This window comes from Sciurus carolinensis, chromosome 7 (genome assembly GCF_902686445.1).
Source record: "Sciurus carolinensis chromosome 7, mSciCar1.2, whole genome shotgun sequence".
NCBI classification, from domain to species: domain Eukaryota; kingdom Metazoa; phylum Chordata; class Mammalia; order Rodentia; family Sciuridae; genus Sciurus; species Sciurus carolinensis.
In genome coordinates this window covers 138,421,785-138,441,566 of record NC_062219.1, presented here as the reverse complement: position 1 = coordinate 138,441,566, position 19,782 = coordinate 138,421,785, and the positions used below count along the sequence as shown (strand labels likewise).

At 45.9% G+C, this 19,782-nt stretch overlaps 1 long non-coding RNA gene across 1 annotated transcript; it reads left to right on the top strand.

Moving 5' to 3' along the window:
* Positions 1-6,062: 6,062 nt before the first annotated feature.
* Positions 6,063-17,809, top strand: LOC124989033 (uncharacterized). Its single transcript, XR_007109539.1, has 3 exons — positions 6,063-6,207; positions 16,978-17,060; positions 17,699-17,809. It is a non-coding gene; the product is annotated as an uncharacterized LOC124989033 (long non-coding RNA).
* Positions 17,810-19,782: the final 1,973 nt, after the last annotated feature.

Genomic DNA, 19,782 nt, shown 5'->3' with positions numbered 1-19,782 from the left:
TGTAATTGGGGATCAGTACCAGAAAGACTGGTTGGGGCCTTTGTTAGGGAGGCTGCCGGAAGGATAGCTCAGAGGTATTGTAGAATGTTTTCTCTCCTGTCGGGTTATCTGTCAGGGAAGGTACAGCTGATCCAGGAACCTTTCACCAGGCTGCTTTTGAACTTTAACCCACTGTTGCAACCGGGGTCATGTGCGGCAGGGACAGGATCTGGGCCCCCAGCACGGCTGACCCAGACTGTGGGCCTGATGTCAACCGCGTGCTCCGACCTGTACAGGACACAGGATGGTGAGGGATGTCACAGCTCAGCAGGGTGTAGACACACGGTGTGAACCTCAGTGGGTACTGGTACCTCCCTGGAGAAGCCAAAGTGGTCCAGAGAGCTCAGCCTCTGTGCTTAGTTTTCCTCTGCTCCATGGGTAAATGAAGATGGCGTCTGGAACAGCCCCTGGTTTGTGCTGCCCGGTCGTGCCATTTATCTACCCATCTGTCTCTGTTCTGAGTTTGCATTCTCTGTTTCTTTCTCAGAGTTTTTCTGCCCTGGATGATTTTACTTCTGGCCCAAGTTGCCCGTTTAATCATGGTGTGAATCAGCAGGGCGATCAGCCAGTGCCCTCAGCGTGGGGCATCCCAGCATGTTTGAGCGGGACAGGAGCTATGGAAGTTTCAGCTCCCCAAAGTCAGGGCTCAGTCTCAGGGCTGAGCCTTGATTGACAGTGGCGGGTGCCTTGGACTCTCCCTTCTCTGCTCTGTGTGGGTTCTCTCCTCGCTCCCTGCCACAATTCCACCTTCCCGCATCAGTAGCTCAGGAGTGGAGAGTGCTTTCTTTGAACTTACTGAGGTTTCAAACACTCTTGGGGACATCAAAGCCAAGAGAATGGCTGTCCCCAGCCCACACACCAAAACCCACCTCAGCATTGCTGTGTCTTTTCAGGGTTAAAGACAAGCCGAGAAGCAGCGGGGTCATTTCCATTCAGGATAATGCAATTTAACATAGGTAGGTCCTACTCTCTCAAGACCCTGCTGTTGGCAATGCATGTCAAGTTGCCAATTACCCATTTCCAGAACCCCATTGCACATCACTTGTCCCAATACCCTTGGTGGGAGGCACACGGGGGTGGGAAGAGAGGTGTGCCACACCCCACTTCCACGTCCTTACCTGGGATCTTGGAACATGCTCACTCCAGGGAATGAGAACCTCAAGGGAAGAGGTGAATTTGGACTTTGGACCTGAGGGTGGGGGGGTAGCAGAGAGGCAGAGAAACCTGGGTTCTTTGCCTCTGGAACCTGCAGGGGCCTGATGGAGGGGCTACAGGCGTTCAGGGCAGTGTTTAAACCTTCCCTGTAGGTGCCAGCCTGCTTTTTATAAATCCAGTTCCACAGCAGTGCACCCTCCCCTTGCCGTTAGTTGATGCGAGTAAAAAGGAGATGTAAAAGGCAGAGAGCCCATCCGGGGACTCTCTTGGCTAAGCTGCTTGGGATTCCTTCTCCCTCCTTGCTAATGTGCCCTTCATCCTTCCTTCCTCCATGAAGCAAGTGAAAGCAGCCACATTCCCCTTCCTTCCAGGAGTGAAGGGGCCCCAAGGTTGGGATGCAGAGGCTGCCTGGGAGGTGTGGAAACTAGGCTGCCACGTAGGCAGTGACTCAGCATCCCCCCCCTTCCACAGAGCCCTGAGAACGTGGCAAAGGTGCTCGTCAGCCCCGGGATTAATATTAACTGTCCCAGGCAGGCCCAGGGCAAATCCAGTGAGAGAGGCGTGGTGGACTCAGGGCAGGGCGGACAGGCGAAGCTGGAAGCCACGAGTTCTCAGACACCCAGTTTATTCTCTCCTGAAAATTCATCTTCTCTTTCCCTGCCACTCAGGTGTTTGGGTGAACGCTGCAGCTGGCCCATGAGAGGAAGCGGGGGCTTCGGGGTCGGAACTGGGTTAGAGGTGAAGGTCCCCTGGATAACCTTGGGAGAGCTGCTCTCTGAGATGGCAGAACTCTCCCAGTGTTCTGGGTGTCGGTGAGGATCACGCAGGAGAGAGTGAGTGTAGGGTGAAGGAAAGGCTGTTTCTCTGCTGGCCTGCCCCTTCAGCCTAATAAGAGAAGGACTTTGCAAACCTTGCTGCTGTGAACCTGGAAATGGGATTTCATGTTGTAATGACAACTGGGTTCCACTTCCTAGGGTGTGAGGAGGGAAGGACCACTGGGATGGAAGGACCACCGGTAGGATGGGCTTTGAGAATTTGATCCACCTGCACAGGGAATCCACATGTGGGCCCCCAAATGACTCCATTATGAAATCGCTTCAGGCCCCTGGAATTTGGAAGAGTGAGCACGGAATGGTTCTAACCAGCTTTCCAGCCTCCAGGATTTAGGCAAAGAGGATAAAAAGCCGTGCTGTGCTGTGTCTCACCTACTGTCCTTGGAGCATTATCAACACTGACAGATAACCAGAGCTTGGCCAGATGACTCACGAGGGAGGTTTAACTCCTTCAGGGATTGTTCAGAGCTAGCTCCTGGGATAATGAGGAAAACCAGATATTGGAGGATTTGTTTATTGATTTCACAAATATTTACTGAACACAGAGAAGGGATAGCCCCTGAGTAACACAGACAGGTCCCAGTTTCCATGCAGTTGGAATCTCCCCCGTGAAGAAGGACAAGAACTAAACAAGGTGTTTAAATAAATAAACAGGACAACTCGGCTTGCAATTAAGTGCTGTGAAGATAAGGAACAGTGGCTCTCAGATTTGAGCGTGCATCAAAATCACCTGGAGGGCTTGATAAAGCACAGGTGGGCAGGTCTAGCCCAGGAATTTCTGGTTCAGTGTTTGCGGGAGGGGATGGAGGATTTGCATTTCTAACTTGTACTCAGGTGTTCCTTGTCCCTGGACCAACTTTGAGATCCAGACTAGGGTGATTCTGTCAAGGAGGGGGAGAAGGGGCTGGTTCAGAGACAGATCAGGAGGATCAGGTGAAGGACCTGAGGATTGTGCACCTTTTTAATTGACTGGAGGCAGAAGAGATGGAAGTTATATTTTTTGTAATTTTTTTTTTAATGGAAAGGACAGTTGCAAAGAAAAGGAAAGGCCACACACGAGAGTCCAAACATTCTAGAAACATCTCTAAGAGCACAGAGAAGGACATTCTTTGTCTACGGGCAACAGGCTCCTGGGCACTGTGTCCCTTTTCAAATATTACCCAAGGAGTACCTGTGGTTTTGTAAAGGTCTACATGAAAAAAAAAAAAAAAAAAAAAGATAAAAATCTTCATGGGTGAATACATTAAAATATAAATGAAGGCAGTGGCCGTACCTTCTTGACCTTTCTCTTCTCAGTGTCTTGAAGCAGGCCTGCCATAATATTCATCCACAGCCTCTGTTGATTTAGAATATTCATTCAATTATTCACAACTGGGCAGTGATATACAAAGGGGACCACAGAGCAAGGCACTGCCCTTGTGGACTTTAAGGCCTGGATGGGGGATGCAGACACGTGAACAGGTAATGAATTACATGTGGAATGTCACCCGAGGTCTATGCTAGGGGAAGAACAGAGTGATTATAGACTCGCAAGAGGTCAGAGGGTTTCCTGGAAGAAGTGACATATGAACTGATGGATGGGTGAGGTGCCTGAGTAGTGGTGAAGATGAGGGAGGCAAGCAGAATTTTCTGGATGGAGAGGCAGCATAGTTGAGGGCCCTGAGAGAGAGAGAGAGAGCAGGGAGCATGAACAGTCCCTGACTGGTATCAGTTCAGGACAACTGGGACCAAGAGCTGGGACTCGATCCTGAATGGCCTTGTGGGGATGAATGAGCAATTAGTCTGCAGGGCATTGAGAACATGTCTTGGGATTTCATTGGTTGGTTGCTGTTTACACTGAGTGCAAAGGTTCTGACTTATGCCCAGAATGGGGATCAATCTAACATCTAGGTTGGGACAGCTTGCCGGGGTGATGATTGGATTCTGTTTGGAGTTGGCTCTGTCGGCAGGTTCTGGTTCCCAGGGTTTTCACTTCCTCCCACCTGTTGAGTTAAGAGTCTGGACAAACTAGTTCAGAGGGAGGAAGAGGCTTGTTGGATTCTTCCCCATCAAAGAACATTCTTGAAACAAAAGCGATAGCTCTATTGCAATGAGGTTTGGCGAAAGAACTTATCTAAAATGATCATGGAAATGCTCAGCTACGATTTTTGAGTCGATGGTGCTGGCCCCTGAGACGTGTGGATTGTTTTCTGTGTTTCTGTTTGCAGGACTGGCACATAGCACCTGACTCAGAACGTTGTGAACTTTGGCAAGTCAGTGAGGTTTTTGGCATTCCATTTCTGTATATTTAGAAAATGGGGGAAGTTGCTGCTTCTAGGTACATTCTAGGAATGTGGGGGTATAGAAATGAGACGGTGTCTGAAAATACTGGGCTCCTGGAGAAAACCTTCACACATCCAGGATGTTAAAGACTTTTAGTTTTTGGTGTGGTAATTGGCCACACTGAATCTGCAGGTATCTCTGTGTGTGTATTTAATGGTGACTCATTCAGCCTAATGTCCATATCCAGCTTATTTCCATAAAAATACTTTCTAATTGCCTTTAGACAGATTGTCTTCTGTTTTATTTAGATGGAGAATAGTATGTCCAGAAACTTCAGGTTATTAAATAGAAAGAGAACGGGCCCATCTTTTCTTTTCTTTTTCAAGTTAATATTTAATGCACTGGGAAAAGCTGGGAATTTGAAGCTAAAAATTTTTGTTTCATGTGACAAGTGTCTATTGCCTCAAACACTCTTTGAGTCCCTCACCTTCCATTTTGAAGCACATTTTCTGGACAGGATTGAGGATCCCTTGTGCATACTGCCTTCTTCGCTAGGCAGAGACCTCTTTCAAGAGCTTAGGTCTTGTTTATACTTGAAGACGGAATAACTTCCTCCATTCTGAAGGGATTGTTTCTTTGTGTGGTAGCTGGTCAGAATTTCCCCTTCTTCTCCTGTGCCTTTTTTGACCCTAAGATATACTGAAGGTCAGACCGAAATCACCTGCAGGAGAGACATTTGACTTTTCTAATTGGGATGTTCTGTTTCTCAGACTGATTTGCACATTATTTATCTTACAGACATGAAAGAAATTCTCAACCAGATAGACTGTCTTTTCACAGGGGGAAAAAACCTGATTTTTACATACCTGATTTCATTCTGATTTCTCTTTCCTTTTGTTTTGCTTTTGATTTTGTGGTACTGGGCATTGAACCCAAGGGTAATGTACCACAGAACTACATGCCCAACCCTATTTATTTTTTATTCTGAGACAGGGGCTCACTAAGTTGCCAAGGCTGGCTTTGCACCTGTGATCCTCCTGCCTTAGCCTCCCCTAATCACTGGGATTCTAGGTGTGCACCACTGTGCTTGGCTTCTCTCCTGTTTTGAAGAATGGCAGAGAAGGCAGAGAAATGAACTTCTACCTTAAAACGTCATCTATACCTGATGCAAGAAAGAGGGAAGCACGAATTCTTAGCAGCCGATGCCAAATGCAAATTAGACTTCATGACTGACAAAAGAACTAGCCTCAACTTTTAAAAAAAATTTTAAATTCTGAAGTTCAATGTGAAGATTCTTAAAGGGAATCTAAGTGCCTTTTACCAATTTCTGGGTGAAATATTCAAAACAACTCTCCTGTAGAAAGACAGTTAAAATGTGTCCAAACTATGTATATATGTGCAACACATATAAATATTTTATGGTATAGGTTGATAGATTAGGATCAAAGAGCACTAAACATTTACATTTTGGTAGATATAAAACTGCCCCTAAAAAGTTGCTGAACTGCACTCTCCTTTTCCTACATCCTGGCCTACAATTAATAGTATTAATCTTTTACATTTTTATCAGTTTAATGGAGGAAAAGTGGCATCTCACTTTAATTTTTTCTGATTACTTGTGATGTTGGACATCTTTTCATATATTTCTCAGCTGAACATGTTTCTTCCCTGAAATGCATACATTTATTTTTTACATTTAAAAAGTGTTCTTGTTTAATCTTTAATACATCACGCATTGTAATCAATCATCTTATTTTGTTTTTAGCATACACTTAATTCCTGTTAATAGTACACTGGAAATAACCAGTGAACGAAAGAGGATGCAGTAATCTGGAAAGATGGCAGCATTCTGGAGCAGAAGGAAGGTCGTGGAGATAATTTGGTCCCAATGTTTTGTTCTACAGAAGAGAAAACCAAGGTATGGAGAGACAAGAGATGCCTGGTTAGTAGCAATTTTGATAATCAATTCTAGTTCAAGTAATTTTATTCTGCCTGCTGCCCCTCAAATAATAGTGTTTTTTTTTTTTTAATAAATAATATCCTTGTTTATTCTTTTCTGGGTGCAGTGTCTTCCAGTGAAGCTTCTTTAATATAGCAACAAGGAAATGGAAATTGTCTATAAGGAGGAGAGAATACGTTTTCTTAGCCATAAAGAAATGGCCCTCCTGAGCAGGTACCAGGCAGAAACTAAGTACCCTTCCTTTTTCCTTCCTTCCTTCCTTCCTTCCTTCCTTCCTTCCTTCCTTCCTTCCTTCCTTCCTTCCTTCCTCCCTCCTTCCCTCCCTCCTTCCCTCCTTCCCTCCCTCCTTCCCTCCTTCCCTCCTTTCCTTCCCTCCTTCCATACTGAGGATTGAATCCAGGGGGGTTTAACCACTGAACAGCATCCCCAATCCTTTTTATATTTTATTTTGGGGCACGCTCTCGCTAAGTTGCTTAGGGCCTCACTAAGTTGCCGAGGCTGATTTTGAACGCCATCCTCCTGCTTCAGCCTCCTGAGCCACTGGGATTATAGGCATGCACCACCTGGCTCAGTACAGTTTCTTAAACATATCAAAGTGGGTAGAAATGAGTTTCCCTGGAAGAAGGGCTTCACATGCTGACGAAATAAGGGGATTATTATGAAAAAGAGGGGGGTGGGGTCTGCTAAACGGTTCACTTCCAATACATGAAGCTTTCAATAGCTGTGTGTCTTCTGTTGTCCAATCCTTCTGAATCTATGGCAAAGTGTCAGTAGAAACCATCTACTATGGAAAGCTCTGTCCTATGGTACTTAAAAAAAATACTCCACATAATCTGGGGATGTGCTTTCAGAGACTAAACGTGGAACTTATGAACAGTCAGGTGAGAACTGGATCTTCAGGGCAGGAAAAGACCAGGCAGGAGACCTTCCAGGTGCAAGGTGTGAGAGCTGAGTCTGGTGATAAAAAAGCTTCCTCAGTGCTGGGAAATGAAACCAGGCTTGTTAAGGGTAGACTATGTTGGATCATGTGCAACAGCTTGGAATTAGAGGTGGATGAGCTGTCTTGTTCTCATGCACTTTACAAGGAAGGGAGGCAAGATGGGCAAGATCAGGAATGTTCCTGGGCCTGTTAGCCATGCTGACCAGGGTAGCCTGGGGCAGAGCCTCTCGCACACAGCGGTCAGGAATTTGGAAAGGTAGAAGAGAGTTATTATGGAACTATGTATCTGCAATACCAGGACCAGAGGGTTCTCTGAATTCTCAGCAGTTTTCAGATCTTCGGTTTCTCTTCCCCAAAGCATGTGGGTCCCACAACTATTCTAGGGATCTGTGGGGATTGCTCAGTCATCCCTTTTCTGGGAACTCAGGGGTTTCCTGGATCATGGGATCTTAGAGTGAGAACTAGGTTCGTTCAGGGAAAACCAGGATGGTTGGTCACCTTGTGTGAAGAATCAATCCTATTAGACTCCTATGGTGCTGGGTATTGAACTCAGATCTCATGCATGTAATAAAAAATCAGCAACATCAGACATAAATGTCAGAGCTAAAAACCCAACATGTGTGAATGAGCAAATGGGATACTTACCTTTGAAGTAAAAGATAAACATTGTAGAGGATCATGTGCCATAAAGGATCTCCCCCGCCCCAAGACAAATACAAACTCATATGTAACTGAATTGCCCTTTATCTTCTCCAGGCAGCGATGCTGAAAACAAACCTTCCAATTGATGGGACGGGCTGAGCCTTTTTGGTGGAGGATCATCGTGGTGTTGCTGGGTCAATGTTGTCTCTTCTGACTGCATTTTAGAACCATCTGGAAAGTTTAAAGAAAACAAATATAGACAACCAGGGCCTACTCTAAATCAAGTAAACTGGAATTCCCAAGTAAAACAAAATTCCCGGGTAGGGAATCCTTAAAAAGCTACGGAACTGACTAGTCTGCCAACTGGTTGAGAAGCATTATTCCAGGCAAGAAAGAGTCTCCCAGAAATCAATGTCAGTCAGGCGGGTGGCCATGAATCCTGGCTTGTCCCTGTTGTCCTGACATTTTTTACTAGCACAGTTTTTATTCTTAAAACTCCCCGTATTGGAACAAATAAATGCAATGATTATACAACATGTAAAACTCTTAGAAAATTTTTTTCTTAATTGAAAAGGCAAAAGTGAGGTCTAGCTTAAAGTACAGAGATCTTAAGTGTATTGTTGATGAAATTTAACATATATGTGCATCTATGTAGCTACAAGCTATAACATTTTTAGTACTTTCTAGAACACTTGTGCCTCTTTCTGATTAGTAGCCTTTCCTTTAGCCCAACCAAGTAATTTTGGCTTCCTATGAGTAGAATCAGACAATATGTACTATTCTGTGTCTGATTTCTGTCTCTCAACATTGTCAGGAAGATTCATTTATGGTGCAGTATGTATCTGAAGTTTGATATTTTGTACAGTTATAGAGTATTCCATTATATGATTATACCATAACTTATTTACCGATTTGCTGAGTGTGAATGGATATTTGGGTGTTTCTATTTTTGGCAAATGGGAATAAAGCTGCTATCCACATCCTTGTACCTGTCTTGGGGCACACGTGCATGATCTTTTCTTGCAACTCTAGTCCTGAGAAACCAGCAGCAGTTCATGGGTTATCTGGATCCACACTTGGGCATGTGGACTGGATGCCCTCGAGCTCTGGTGTGTCAGTGAGAGTGGGAAGATCTGCTTTTGGCTCTAGGCCCTAGAGATGACCAGCATTCCATTCAGTGATCACTGGAGGGTCCAAGGATGACAGAGAGATTCCAGGTGGGGTGTGGGGTGGATTCCAGTCAAATTAGTAACTGGGGAGGGAGCATCCTGGGGAATTTAAGGTGACACTTCAGAGTCATCGATAGTCGAATTTTTAACCCTTTTTGTGGGAAAATGCATGCACGCATGCGCACGCACACACACACACACACACACACACACACACACACACACACAGGATGGCATAGCAAACCTACATGTACCCATCACAGATTCAACAATTATCAAATTTGGCCATCTTTTTTTAATATTTAATTAATCTGCATCACCATCTCCTTTTCCCCCACCCATGGTTATTTTTGGTGGTCTGTGATTTCCTAATTTCAGTAAAGTGAACTGTGAGGGGAGTGGGGAAAAGGGTGAAAGGGATCGTTCAGCAGGGGAGGTCCCTGTGAATTCCCACTTTCATCACATGGAACTCTTGAGGTCTCAAGACCACATGCTTTGCCATCTCTTCTGTCTCATAGGGAGATCCCTGTGTCCCATAATAATGGTGACATACTGTGTCCCCTTCTTTCTGATTTCTCTTTAGATCCCAGGCACGGCTTTGTGGTTGGTTTTGCTCTCTTCCTCTCTAGACTTTGGGCTCCCCAAGGTCAGGGGCCGGGTCATGGCCATGGCTGTCTCCAGGTCCTAGCATGAGGTAGGCACTGATAAAATATTTGTGGAGCAACTGATTGGAGGGTTAGTGGTGGGCAACAAGTTATTTTCAAGTCTGGCTTGAATTCAAGAACACCTGCAGGCTACGGGGATGAGTGTGTGAGGCTACAACACAGGGAGGGACGGTCCACAGAGCTTCCTCCGGTGTCAGCAAGGACTCAGAGCAGTGACTTCCTGGCTCCTTGTTCAGCTACGGGGTCCTGCCCACCAGGCTTTCCTCCACGTTTCCCTAAGACGCACGCATGTTCTTCTCATCCCGTCTGCCTACTGCTTCAGGTCTAGGCAGAATTCCTTTCAGCTGCTGGGCCACTGAAAGAAAAAGATCCCTTCAGGTCCCTAGTAATAGGGCAGGTGTTTCCCAGCTGGGACAGAATCAACCCTTTCTTCTTTCTCTGGCTTATTTGGGCTCTCCTTTGATCTATTGTTGCATGGATACTGCAGTGTTCCTTGAAGAATCCTCCTTTGTTTACCCAACAGTAATGAACTTTTCAGAATAAACCACTATTTGCCAGAGTTCTGCAGCAGGCATTGAGCATGGCTGGTCCACAGTGGGTGGTGCACTTGCCTTGGAGGGGCTTTTTATTTTTGAGAAAATAGATGTCCTACTATTGAGGCAGGGACCGTTTGCTTGTGGAACTGGCAGATGAAGCAGGATAGGATGATAACTGGAAGGAGGTCATCCAGTGGAGTTTTCTCAGTCAGGTGGAGAGCTGCGTCCATTTGTCAGGTTAAAAGTCCTTGTCGGTGAGTATTGAGAGCCATCCTGGGAGGTGACCTTTGGGGATGGCTTGAGCCTTGGGTCAGTTACCTTACACCTGCAGCCCATCTAACCAGCTTTCCTCAGCCCACACCTCAGGATGAGGTGGCCCCTGGGGCTCAGATCCAAGCACAGAGCCTGTTCCTTTGCATTCCAGCTGCCTTCTCAAGATCTGAAGAAGACTTTGTTATCTTTGAAAGGGAGGGTGAGGAGGATGGGCGCCTAGGGAGGCAGAGGGCACCTGGAGATGCCATTCTAGGAAATCACATAAGGCACAGGGGAAAGAGCAGTGGTTAGAGCCGCCTGTGCCTGGCTTTCAGAGGTCTGAAGTGGGTCAGACTCTCCTGTTTCTTCCAGGGGATGTTGCCACCCGCCAGTGGGAGTCCAATGAATGGACTCGGTACAGAAAAATGAGGACGTTTAAAACATAGGACAGTGGTTCTCAAACTTAAGTGGTATCAGAACATCCCCCCACCATCCTGGGAGAGACTTGTTAAAACCAGAGTGCTAGGCCTCACCCCCAGAAATTCTGATTCAGAAGGTCTGGGTGGCACATGGGAATTTGCATCCCTAATAAGTTCCCAGGCGATGCTTATGCTGCTGCTGGTCCAGGGAACTCACTTTGAGTACTGGGGATTGAGTATCTGGCCACAGGACCCCTCGAAGCACAACGAGGTCAATGGGAGCCAGAGTGGGCTATTGATTCAGGTGTCTTTTAGAGATTGATGGTGTCAAGTGTGACATTTAGAAGAAGCTGATGAGTTGATGGACCCAAGGTGGCAAATGTTGGCAAAGTTTTCACCTCCTTGTACACCTCTGGAATCCACGGGGTAGAAGCTGGGTCATGGCGATCCCAAGGAAGCCAGACTTTTCTGGGACCAAGTCCAACTTCTGCAGAGATGAAGAAAAAGAGGGATGTAGCAACTAACAAGGCTGGAGAACTGGTCCTGATGGAGCGTAACAGAACACAAGCTGACCAGGTGGGCAAGAGGTGCAGGACAGGAGCCCTGAGATTGCACAGGTGAAGGTCGAGGGTGGAAGGGACATGCGTGGAGTGGAGCGTGAGGGCTGCGTGGTGCACCAGGGCGCTGGTGGGAGGTGGCCCTCGATCACGGCCCAATGCTATTCCCACATGCAGGCAGCTGCGGGGCTCAAAAACACCGTGACCTTATCTGATCTTCCCTGCATCCCTGTGGGAATGTGGAGCAGGTACAATCACTTTCAACCTCTGGATGAGGAAATTCACCACTGAGAATATTGAACAACACGCCTGAAGAGGCTGGGACAGCTTGCGGAGCCCAGGTCTTGCATTCGGAGGCCTGTGCTGGTTCTGGGCATTGGTGAGGGCACAGCTGCCATGCTCAGGGGGTGCTCAGCAGACACTGCGTGGTGGGGTGGCTGAGCCATGGCTCAGGATGGACCCTGGGCCCGGAGAGGACCCTTGCTGTTTCAGGTAGTGGACAGCAGAGACCAAGACAGGTTGTCAAGGTGATGGGAGGAAGGGAGGCAGGAAGCACTCTGTGGTGGGGGGTCACTCCTCCCTTGACAGTGGGGTGGGCCAGAAGCCCACTCCCCACACGGGCTTCCATCTGTCACGATTCATCGGTGCGTCCTGCCTTAGCTTCTCTCTCCCTGCCATGAGCTCCCTCTCTGCCTGCCTCCCTAGTCCCCTGCCACCCCAAGGCTTCTGCTTACTGTCATTACTGTGTCCTTTCTAGTTCTGTGTGCCACTCTGCTGCCTGTCTGTGTTCCATCTGCTGATTCTCTTTATCATATTTTAAGTCTCTAAGAATAAAGACCTAGTTTGGAGATGAGCATGATAGGTGGAGCCTCAACCCACCTCTTGGTGGGTCTACAGGAAGCTGCTTTTGGGTAATGTCTGGTATCTGGTCCAGTCAGTTAAGACCAAGGTGGAAAGTGACATAGGGCAGAGCAGGTGTCCAGAGCTGCCTGTGGATGTATTCAGGGCATGGCAGGCCCTCAGAGGTGCTATAAAAGCAAATGCTGTTATAAAAGTAAGGCAGAGCCTTTGCCCTAGAGGGAATCACAAGGACTAGGATGCTCAGTAGATTTCTAGAAACTTCCAGATAAGAGGAATGGGATGTGAGTTTCTTTTCTGGGACTGAAATATAGGGTGGGGTGTAGGGGGTGGAGTCACAACAAGACTGTAGCTGGGTAGAATAACAGCCGGACAAAGCAGGAGGGAGAGGGTGCCAAGTGTCAGAGGGTTGGGCTGATGGTCCATAAACCTTCCTGCCGTAGGCTGATCCGGCCTGGTCCTGGACACTAAAATTGGGCTCACAAAGAAGGGTCTGCGGGATTCAGCTGTGAAAGCAGGATGACTGTGGACAGCAACGTACAGACCCAGGCCACAGTGGACCGGTGCAGAAGGACCCATAAGCTACAAAACAGCAGAACACCATGTCTGCCCGGGAAAGGGGTGTTTATACGTAACACATGTTGTTGGGACCTGTTTTCAAGTGAAGAGAATTCCATCCCTACTTGTAAATTCCTGAGTGCCAGTAAAAGCACCTAATCTGTGACCATACTCCCAAAGCCACTCCTAAGGAGATTTATACCCGGGGTTTAACTATGTTACATGGTCAGAAGCTGCAGTGATTGCAATTTCATGTAAGAAGGGGGGATGCCTGGTGGGTCCCCTGAGAATATTCCAGCAGAGGTTGAAGGATGGCAGACCAGTGCTCCTGCTGAGAGGCGCGAGCATTGACGGGGGGTGGGGCAGGGTCTGGACCACATGGACCTCGGTTGATGGTCCTCCCTACTCTGACGCTGTGGTTTAGAAGGTCCCAGATCCTGCCTTACTGTTCACAAGGCTGCCTCATCCTCTCTTGCCAGGAGCAGGAGGGGTCTTGAAAAGACTGTCCTGCTCAATCCTCTGCTATTCCACAGGTAAATGGCAAGTCAATCAGGATGCGAAATTGTCTGAATGAAACCTGATTCAGTAGGTTTGGGGCTATAGTGTTCATTTGCATGTGGATATCCAGTTTTCTCAGCACCATTTTTTGAACAGGTCATCTTTCCCCCTGTGGTGTGTTGGTGGCACCACTGTCAATGTTTAGTTAAACATACATGCATGGGTTCATTCCTGAGCTCCGTCATTGCTTCCCTTGGTCCATGTGACAAGTCTGGTTTTATGATAGTTCCATACTATTTCGATTACTATAGATTTGTCCAATAGTAAAAAAACCAGGAAGTTTGATGCCTCCAGTTTTGTTCTTTCTCAAGATTGCTTTGGTTATGTGGGGTGTCTCATGGTTCCACAGTGCATGGTCTCACTTACATGTGGAATCTAAAAAGTTGAACTCACAGAGGTAGAGAATAAATGGGTGGGTTATCAGGGGTAGAGGGGCAGAAAATGCCGGAGATGTTGGTGAGGGGTACAAGCTTCCAGAGGAATGAATCTGGAATACGTCCTGGAGACCTAATATACAGCATGATGACTCTAGTTAATAATGCTATGTTGTGTACTTGAAATTTACTAAGACAGTAGATCCTAAGTGTTCTTACCGCAAAGTGATGACTATGTGAAATGATGGAGGTGTTAAGTGACTTGACTGTGGTAGACATTTTGTAATGAATATGTACAGTCATCCCTTGGTGTTCACAGAAGATTGCTTACAGAACGCCTCCATCCCCACCCGGTGGATGTCAAAATCCTCAGGTGCTTAAGTTTCTCATAGAAAATGGTAGACTGTTTGCATAGAACCTATGTACATCCTCCTGGATGACTTCCAATATATGATACAATGTAAATGCTCTGTCAATAGTTGTTATACTGTGTTGTTTAGGGGTAACAATAAGAAAAAAATTGTACATGTTCAATATGGATCCACTTTAAAAAAATTTTTTTTCACCTGAGGATGGTTGAATCTGAGAATGCAGAACCTGTGGCTAAGGGGGGTCAATGTACACCAAAGAGTCACAATGTGATTCTAAAATGTACATTCTTTAAGTGTATGTAATTTTTTGTTTATTTTACCTATTTTGTCTATTTTAACCTCAGTTAAGTTGTAAAAATTTAATTCAAACAAATACAAAGAGGATATTCCATGTCAGTAAGTTACAGCTGTTTCTCTGTTCATTTACTGAATCTAAGTGAAGCCAAAGCAATTATGTTAAGCGCCCTTTGTTTTCTGCAGTTCTGGGGATTGAACCCAAGGGTGCTCTACCTTGGAGCTATAGCCCCAGCCCTTTTGATTTTTATTTTGAGACAGTCTCGCTAAGCTGCTGAAGTTGACCTCCAACTTGCAATGCTCCTTCCTCAGCCTCCAGAGCAGCTAGGATTAGAGGCATGAGCCACTGTGCCCAGCTCTCCCTTCGTTTTTGATTGACATTGCTCAAATGGTGGATCCTTACCTACGTGGGTTATAGTGACGTGTGTTCTCGTCTGTCTTCCCTGCTAAAATGGGGTTATTAAGCAGGGTCCATCTATGTTAGTAATGACCTCACCTTGCATTTGTACCTATCTTGCCAGAGACCTTCCTTCCTAATCCATCAGATCATTTGACCCTTGCACTTGATGAAGGTCAAGTGGGCACTGTCATTATATACTTATGTGACAGTGAGGGTTAAATACCTTGCCTCAGGTGGAACAGGATAGTGGTTTCAGGTACTGTACACCAGCTTCAAATCCTGGTTCTGTTCACTACTCCACCTGTGGTCTTAGGCAGGCTACTTGACCTTTTTAAGGCTTGGTCTTCTCATTAACAAAAAGGATACCTCCTAAAATTTCCTTGAGACTTGAGATTGTTCATATATAAAACTTTTAGCCCAGTACCTTTCAGAGAGCAAATGCCCACTGAGTGGTAGTATTAATGCTGTGAGCAGCAAGTTTTCCTCTCCCTCTTCTGATATTACTCATGATTATTTATTGAGCAATTACTAGATGCTAGGTCTTTGTGTGCTTTGTCTCAGCTCATTTTTACAAAATCCTATGAACTCTTTTTTCTTTTTCTATTTTATAGATTGAGGAAACCCAGACCCAGAGAGGTGACATTCCTTTACTAAGGACACCCAGCTCTAAGTGACACAGCCAGTATTTACAGCCACATCTTGCTAACATGCATGTTTATACTTGTTACCATGACCCCAAGTTGCCTTCCTAGGTTTTTTGGCTTCTGCCCTCCTGAGCTCAGCTCTGGATTCAAAGGAGCAAAAACAACCTCTGAGGCTCTGCCCATGTTCCTTTTGGCTTGGTTTACTTCCAAGTCACTCAAGGGTGTAAAGGCGATATGAGTTATGGCTAGAAAAAGCGGGTGGTTGAGCTCTCAGGGCCTTCCTCTTCCCACACAGAGGATGCCTCAAGACTGGTGGCCAGCATAGCTCAGAGTAGATAAGGGACCTTCCAACTGCTAGAGGAGGGACTGGCCACAGCTGCAGGCCTGTGAACCACCCTCTAGGAAGTAAGTTTGTCCCTTGTGTGGTTCCCACTGCTTCAGCCAGCAGCAGGTGACCAGGGCCCAGCTCACGTGCACTTAGATGATGCTGAAGAAATCACCTGTGGAGACTGGGGGTGGGGCCCAGAGGTAGAGCTGGTGCCTAGCCTGTGGGAGGCCCTGGGTTCGATTCCCGGCACCCCCTTCCCCAAGTCTCCCGTGAGTGAATACGTTCTTTGAGCATCGTATGTGGAAGGACTTTTTGCAGGGACAGATTTAAAGGGATGCAAAATGGATTATAGGCCCCAACCAGAACTGAAAGTGTGTTGTTCAGGAACTTTTAAAAAAGCTCATATAATAATATGGGCTGATCATTAGAGACTCTTGCAGATGTATTTAACATCTTTCCTCATTAAATCTTTCTGAAGTTACAATGAGAGAGATCCTCCGATAGACGCAGAGTATGGTATTCTAATTACTAGAGGTGATTAAAAATGTGTATGCGTTGGCGTCAATTGTAGCCCGCCTCTCCATCCTCTGCAGAACTTCTGTGAAGCAGCCGGGAGAGGGACAGTGCAGCCTCCCTTCCCCAGCCCCCGCCTCTTGGGAACTCATCCTGTGAACTTCTGATCACAGTTGGCCTTCCATATCCACAGGTTCCACATCTGTGGATTCCACCAACTGTGGATCAAAAACATTGGAAAAACAGTTGCATCTGTACTGAATGCATACAGAAGTTTTTCTTGTCTTTTTTCCTCAATGATATACTATAACAATGATTGACATAGCACTTATAGTAGCTTTCATAAGTCATCTAGAGATGATGTACATAGGTTCTATGCAAATACTATGCTAATTTCTCTAAGGGACTTGAGCAGCCTCAGATTTTGGTATCCACGGGACTGATACCAAGGGATGAATGTATTTCCCAGACTTGAAGTTTGAAACTGCAAGTTTGAGAAAATTGTTCATGCCCAAGATTATTGCACACGGCCATATAATTTTTCATGACTTGCAACTGAAAGAGAACTGGATTTATCTTTAACTTGGACTTATCCAGTCACTGAGATGACTCTTCCCTTCTCAGACTCTTGAGTTTTTCTCTCTTGGCAGAAGGAAGCCTGTCTGCATCTGGTTTGTTCTCTTGGACCAAAGTGGGAAAGCTTGAAGGACCAGTGGCTCAGTGTCTTCTGCAGGTAAGTGGGTTCAAGGTTACATTTATGAAAGGAATGTGCTTGCTGCCTTGAAAACATTTAAATTGATTATTTGCAAGTGTGTCTTTGGGCCACAGGCTAAAATGATGAGAGTCTGGAAATAAAATTAGCACAAAAGCAAATCAGAGTTTTGGAAGTATGTATTCTGTCTTCAGGACTTCAAACTTGGGGAGGGACATATTCAAAGAATTGAGTATACGTTCTTTCTTTTTTATTGAGCTATTTGACAGCACATGAGGCAAACCCTGAATCAGATTATTTGATGGTGCTGGGGATGGCTCAGCCACTGAGCCAACTTCCAAGGCCTGAAACAGAGGGATCATTCTGGATTCTCCTGAGTGGCTTTGCTTACATGCTTGTGCTTCACAAGGAATTGGCGCTCGAGTGGGGTTTGGTGAATTCATGCACAGTGTGACCTCGATCGCTTTTTGCTTCATTGTGATAAAACATATATAGCTTGAATTTTGCCATCCTCATCACTCATCATTTAAAGTGCCCAGTTCAGTGGCATTAGGTACAGTCATGTACAACCACCACACCCTGCATCTCCAGAACTTCATCATCATCTCAAACTGAAATTGTATCCTTTAAATACTAATTTTTCATTTCCTCTCCCCCAGCCCCTGACCACCATCTCTGAATCTGACTGCATGAGGTACCCAGGCGTGTGGAATCATACAGCAGCTGTCTTTTGAGTCTGGCTTATTTAATTTAGCACAATGCCTTTGTGGTTCATCCATGACATAGCAGGTATCAGAATTTCCTTTCTCAAAGAGAATGACTAAGATCCATCACAGGTGTATACCACCCATTCTTCATTCATCTGCCAGTGTAGACATTAAGCTCTTGCGAGTAGTGCTGTCATGAACATGAGTGTGCAAATATCTGTTCAAGTCCCTGCTTCAGTCTTGCTCATCTTTATGTCCTGTGTCACCTTTAGCTCTGAGGATTCAAACTCTTTCCAGTCTCCCAGAGGAGCACTTTGGGGTCCTCTTTAAATTCTATATTATAAAGCAAAGCAAAAAAATTATCAGAGAATGTTTGTGATTATAAACTTGTAGGAAAAGCTACCTCTCTTTTGGACAAGCCTTGCTGTCAGAGTACCCACTTGGAATCCCATTGCAGGGCACGCTGAGCAGTTGCTCTTTCTGTTTACGGGCTGACTTGTGGTTTGGAGGGGAGGCTGTGGAGAGTGGAGTGACCCACTCTGGCTTGACGCTGGGGCTCCTGCCAGCTCTTCTGTGCCTTTAAAACATTCTGCACATGTTCATTTGAGACTGGCACCTGCCCTGCTCCATCACTCTCTGTCACTTCCTTCCCTGTATTTCACATTGAGCTTTCAAAGTCCTGAGCAGATGCCTGGTCAAGAAGTCATTAGACAAAACAAAACAAAGCAAAACAAACAAAACAACAACAACAACAACAATACACACACACACACACACACACACCACCCAGCACTTCAAGAATAACTCAGTTCTACTAACTCATTGTAAAAAGAAGATTGACTTTATTCAGGTCTGATGCCCCCAAACCCCATGGGCCTTTCTCTCTGGGGATCTTTCTGCCTTTCAGTTTCCCTGAGGCCCACACACTCAGTTTGGTGGGCTAGTTCTGCCTTGTGCTTCGTCACAGGAAAGCTATTCCGGGTCTCAAAAAGGCCTCGTAAATCTGCTCCCCAGATGGAAGTCTCCATTAAAGTCTCCTCTCTTTGTGCCTCTCTCAAATTCCTCTTTAATTTAAATTCAACAAATGAATAATCAAATGGGTGAGATAAGCTGTAATTCCCCCACCAAAAAAAAAAAAAGATTTTTTTTTAAACAAGCACTGTTGTGAATTTGACCACTATTCTTAGTTTATGATTAGCCAAATATGCAGCAGGTTAACGGGTGATTCCTCAGGAAGGAAAGTCAAAGGTAAGCTGAAGGTCATTAACCAACACACAGCACTGAGTAAGCAGAATGTTACGGGGTCCCTCCATAAGTATTACTCCTTTCTTTCTTGTTTTTTTTTGGGAGGGGGTAGGGTGGTGTGGAGGGGATACTGGCAATGGAACTCATGGACACTCAACCACTGAGCCACATCCCAGTCCTATAGTGTATTTTATTTAGAGATAGGGTATCACTGAATTGCTTAGTGCCTCTGCTGTTGCTGAGACTGGCTTTCAACTCAAGATCCTCCTGCCTCAGCCTCCTGAGCCTCTGGGATTACAGGCCTGATCCACTGTGCCCGGCTATATTACTTCTTTCTTAAAAGGAATTTCATAACACAAATTTAAGTTTATAATTACAAGAGGCTGAGATATAATTTCTCTTTAAAGAGGAAGGTTAAGGGATAGGTAGACTCAGGAGTCAAGGGCACAGGGGTCTGCAGTGTGACCTTGGAGTGGAGACGTAGAGCTGGCACTCGTCTCAGGACTCTTGCCCTGCCCCAAGCAGGACAGGTAACACAGGGAGGTGCTGCCGGTGAGATTAGGCCTGGTGGCTTGGTGGGGCGATGACACCATGCAGATTGCCTGTGGATGTCCACCCTGCAACCCAAGGAAGGTATTCCTTCCTCCCTCTGCCCACACGTACACCAATGACTGGATTTCCCCTTTTCTGTGCATGGTGATATTTCGGATCATGGATATTAAAAAAAGCACAGTCTTCTTTCTACTGGTACACAATTCTCTTAGCCTTTTATAAATTTTAAAAAAATATAT